This window comes from Oncorhynchus tshawytscha, unplaced genomic scaffold (genome assembly GCF_018296145.1).
Source record: "Oncorhynchus tshawytscha isolate Ot180627B unplaced genomic scaffold, Otsh_v2.0 Un_contig_4597_pilon_pilon, whole genome shotgun sequence".
NCBI classification, from domain to species: domain Eukaryota; kingdom Metazoa; phylum Chordata; class Actinopteri; order Salmoniformes; family Salmonidae; genus Oncorhynchus; species Oncorhynchus tshawytscha.
The window spans coordinates 26,165-31,555 of NW_024607806.1; positions in this window are offsets into that span (position 1 = coordinate 26,165).

Sequence of the window (5,391 nt, forward strand, 5' to 3'; positions counted from 1 at the left end):
TATTGGTATCTTCCACTAGATGGCAGTAAACACCTGCTGTAACTAGACTTTACAACTATGTGTTCTGTTTCAGCTCAGCCGCCTCCCCACCCTGATAATAAAGTGTTGTATTGGTATCTTCCACTAGATGGCAGTAAACACCTGTTGTGTTCTGTTTCATACAGACTGTCCCAGAGTTGGAGTGCTGATCTAGGAAACGGTCCTCCTCTTCCTGTAATCTGGTTCATTATGATCTAGGATCAGGTCCCCCTCTCCATGTAATCTGATTCATTATGATCTAGGATCAGGTCCCCCTCTCCATGTAATCTGATTCATTATGATCTAGGATCAGGTCTCCCTCTCCATGTAATCTGATTCATTATGATCTAGGATCAGGTCCCCCTCTCCATGTAATCTGATTCATTATGATCTAGGATCAGGTCCCTCCTCTCCATGTAATCTGATTCATTATGATCTAGGATCAGGTCCCCCTCTCCATGTAATCTGATTCATTATGATCTAGGATCAGGTCCCCCTCTCCATGTAATCTGATTCATTATGATCTAGGATCAGGTCCCCCCTCTCCATGTAATCTGATTCCATGTAATCTGATTCATTATGATCTTAAAGGACTAAACTGATCCTAGATCGTCTCTCCTACTCTTTATGAATACTGTCACAGGTGACTCCTCAAGATGAGGAGATGATTTATCCATTATTTAAAAGAGCCTTTGGGGGATTTTGAGATCAGGTCCCCCTGTCCATGTAATCTGATTCATTATGATCTAGGATCAGGTCCCTCCTCTCCATGTAATCTGATTCATTATGATCTAGGATCAGGTCCCTCTCCATGTAATCTGATTCATTATGATCTAGGATCAGGTCCCCCCTCTCCATGTAATCTGATTCATTATGATCTAGGATCAGGTCCCCCTCTCCATGTAATCTGATTCATTATGATTGTTTTGTCTCATGTCTCTTTATATTCATGTAGCCTGGGGGACATGTAATCTGATTCATTATGATTGTGTTGTCTCATGTCTCTTTATATTCATGTAGCCTGGGGGCCATGTAATCTGATTCATTATGATTGTGTTGTCTCATGTCTCATGTCTCATGTTTATATGTCTCTTACAATCTACAATCTAAGCTAGATGCCCTCAATCTCACACAAATCATCAAGGAACCCACCAGGTACAACCCTAACTCTGTAAACAAGGGCACCCTCATAGACGTCATCCTGACCAACTGGCCCTCCAAATACACCTCCGCTGTCTTCAACCAGGATCTCAGCGATCACTGCCTCATTGCCTGTATCCGCCACGGAGCCGCAGTCAAACGACCACCCCTCATCACTGTCAAACGCTCCCTAAAACACTTCTATGAGCAGGCCTTCCCTAATCGACCTGATCCGGGTATCCTGGAAGGACATTGACCTCATCCATGTCAGTTGAGGATGCCTGGTCATTCTTTAAATGTAACTTCCTCTCCATTTTAGATAAGCATGCTCCATGTTCAAAAATGCAGAACCAAGAACAGATACAGCCCTTGGTTCATTCCAGACCTGACTGCCCTCAACCAGCACAAAAACATCCTGTGGCGGACTGCAAAAGCATCGAAGAGTCCCCATCCATGCAACTGTTCAGGGAAGTCATGGAACCAATACACGCAGTCAGTCAGGAAAGCTAAGGCCAGCTTCTTCAGGCAGAAGTTTGCATCCTGTAGCTCCAACTCCAAAAAGTTCTGGGACACTGTGTAAGTCCATGGAGAACAAGAGCACCTCCTCCCATGCCCACTGCACTGAGGCTAGGTAACACGGTCACCACCGATAAATCCATGATTATCTGAAAACTTCAATAAGCATTTCTCCATGGCTGGCCATGCCTTCCGCCTGGCTTCTCCAACCTCGGCCAAAGCTCCGCCCCCCCCGCAGCTCCTCGCCCAAGCCTCTCCAGGTTCTCCTTTACCCAAATCCAGATAGCAGATGTTCTGAAAGAGCTCCAAAACCTGGACCCATACAAATCAGCTGGGCTTGACAATCTGGATTCTATTTCTGAAACTATCAGGCCGCCATTGTCGCAACCCCTATTACCAGCCTGTTCAACCTCTCCCTTCCATCGATTCATTATGATCGAGGAAGGTCCCCTCCTTCATTATGATCTAGGATCAGGTCCTCCTCCCCAAGGATTGGAAAGCTGCCCCAGTCATCCCCCTCTTCAAAGGGGGAGTCCCCCTCTCCACCCTGGACCCAAACTGTTACAGACCTATATCCATCCTGCCCATGCCTATCTAAGGTCTTATGAAAGCCAAGTCAACAAACAGGTCACTGACCATCTATGAATAGGACAGGTACCCCTCTCCATGTAATCTGATTTTATGATCTAGGATCAGGTGCACCTCTCCATGTAATCTGAGGTACTAATCGATATCAGGTAACCGCCATGATAAAAGACAGTACTGTGCAGCCGTCTTCATCGACCTTCCATGTTCGACTCTGTCAATCACCATATTCTTCTCCATGTAACTCAGTAGCCTATGATCTAGGATGACTGCCTTGCCTGTTCTGATTCAATTACTTTGCAGACAGAGTTCAGTGTGTCAAATCGGAGGGCATGATCTGATCCGGTCCTCTGGCAGTCTCTATGGGGGTGCCACAGGGTTCAGGTCTCGGGCCGACTCTTTTCTCTGTTCTATCATTATATCAATGATGTTGCTCTTGCTGCAGGCGATTCCCTGATCCTCCTCTAACGCAGATCTAGGACACCATTCTATATACTTTCGGCCCGTCATTGTACACTGTGCTATCTAACCTCCATGTAACTGATTCAATGCCATACAACAGGTCCTTCCGTGGCCTCCAACTGCTCTTAAACGCTAGTAAAACCAAATGCATGCTTTTAACCGATTCGCTGCCTGCACCCGCATGCCCATGACTGAGCATCATCACCCTGGATGGTTCCGACCTTGAATATCCCCCTCTCCATGGACATCTATAAGTACCTAGGTGTCTGGCTCCATGACTGCAAACTCTCCTTCCAGACTCATATCAAACATCTCCAATGAAAATCAAATCAAGAGTCGGCTTTCTATTCCATGTAACTGAAGCCTCCTTCACTCACGTCCCCCTCCATGTACCCTGAGTAAAACTGACTATCCTAGGACCGATCCTCCTCTCCAATGTCATCTACAAAATGGCTTCCAACACTCTACTCAGCAAACTGGATGCAGTCTATCACAGTGCCATCCGTTTTGTCACTAAAGCACCTTATACCACCCACCACTGCGACTTGTATGCTCTAGTTGGCTGGCCCTCCCCCTCTCCATGTATCTGATCGCCAGACCCACTGGCTCCTCCATGTCATCTACAAGTCCATGCTAGGTAAAGTCCGCCTTATCTCAGTTCATTCACGATGATCAGGACCCAGGTCCGTAGCACGCGCTCCAGCAGGTGTATCTCATTGATCATCCCTAAAGCCAACACCTCATGTTCTGATTCGTTCCAGTACTCTGCTGCCTGTGACTCCATGTAATCTGATTCAAAAATCACTGAAGTTGGAGACTTTTAGGTCTCCCTCTCCATGTAATCTGATCAGCTATCTAGGAGCAGGTCCCCCTCTCCATGTAAGCTGATTCATTAGATCTATTGGTAAATCAGCCCACCCATTTTCACCTACCTCATCCCCATACTGTTTTATTTATCCCCCCTCTCCATGTTTTCTGCTCTTTTGCACACCAATATCTCTACCTGTGATTCATTATGATCTAGGATCAGGTCCCCTCTCCATGTAATGGGTTCATGACCATCTGATCATTTATCACTCCAGTGTTAATCTCCAAAATTGATTAATTATTTGCCTACCTCTTCATGCCTTTTTGCACACATTGTATAGGTCCCCCTCTCCATGTAATTTTTTCAACTGTGTTATTGACTTGTTAATTGTTTACTCCATGTAACTCTGTGTTGTCTGCTCACCTGCTATGCTTTATCTTGGCCAGGTCGCAGTTGCAAATGAGAACTTGTTCTCAACTCAGCCTACCTGGTTAAATAAAGGTGAAATAAATAAATAAATAAAATAAAAATATTCATGTAGCCTGGGGGCCATGTAATCTGATTCATTATGATTGTTTTGTCTCATGTCCATGTATATTCATGTAGCTAGGGGGTCCCCCTCTCCATGTAATCTGATTCATTATGATTGTTTTGTCTCATGTCTCATTATATTCATGTAGCCTCTCCATGTAATCTGATGCATTATGATTGTTTTGTCTCATGTCTCTTTATATTCATGTAGCCCCCCTCTCCATGAATCTGATTCATTATGATTGTGTTGTCTCATGTCTCTTTATATTCATGTAGCCTGGGGAAATTATGTATCTGAAATCACCTTGTTTGATAACCTGATCTTTGTTTCTCAGTGTACTTCATTATGTCTAGGATCAGGCCCCTTCTCTCCATGTAATCTCCAGCATCCATGTAATCTGATTCTCTCAGATCTGATTATGCTAGGATCAGGTCCCCTCTCCATGTAATCTGATTCAGTGTTGATCTAGGATCAAGTCCCCCTCTCCATGTAATCTGATTTATTATGATTTGATCAGGTGAAACCTCCATGTAACTGATTCATTATGATCAGGACATGGTCTGAGGTCCTCTCCATGTTATTCTGATACCGTAGATCTGGGATGCAGTGTTCATGTTCTGATTTACTAAATATCAAGACAGATCCCCCTCTCCATGTAATCTGATTCATTATGCTACTCAGTGTTGATCTCATGTGTCTTGAACATATTCAGATCTGGATCAGGTCCCTCCTCTCCATGTAATCTGATTCATTATGATCTAGGATCAGGTCCTCTCTGATTCATTATCAATGGGATCAGTCCCCCTCTCATGTAATCTGATTCATTATGATCTAGGATCAGTCCCCTCTCCATGTAATCTGATTCAATGATCTAGGATCAGTCCCCCTCTCCATGTAATCTGATTCATTATCATCTAGGGCAATTCTCCTCTCCATGTAATCTAAAAGCTCTATGTGGTTTTGGATCAGATGTCCCCCTCTCCATGTAATCTGAAACATCTATTTGATTTTCCCCACTCCATGTAACTGATTCCATTATGTAGTTAGAACATGTAATCTGGTTCATGCTGGTGATAGAGGCCAATCCATGTAATCTGATTAGTCTATGATCAGAGAATGTCCCCCCCTCTCCATGTAAAGTGGATTCATTATGATCTAGGAGTTGGCATTCTTCATGTAACCTGATTGATGGGTATGGATCATGGAGATCAGGTCCCCCTCTCCATGTAATCTGATTCATTATGATCAAGGACCAGGTCTTCCTCTCCATGTAATTCAGGTTGACATTATGATCAGATCAGGTGAAATGTAATTATTATGTTGAGGCTAA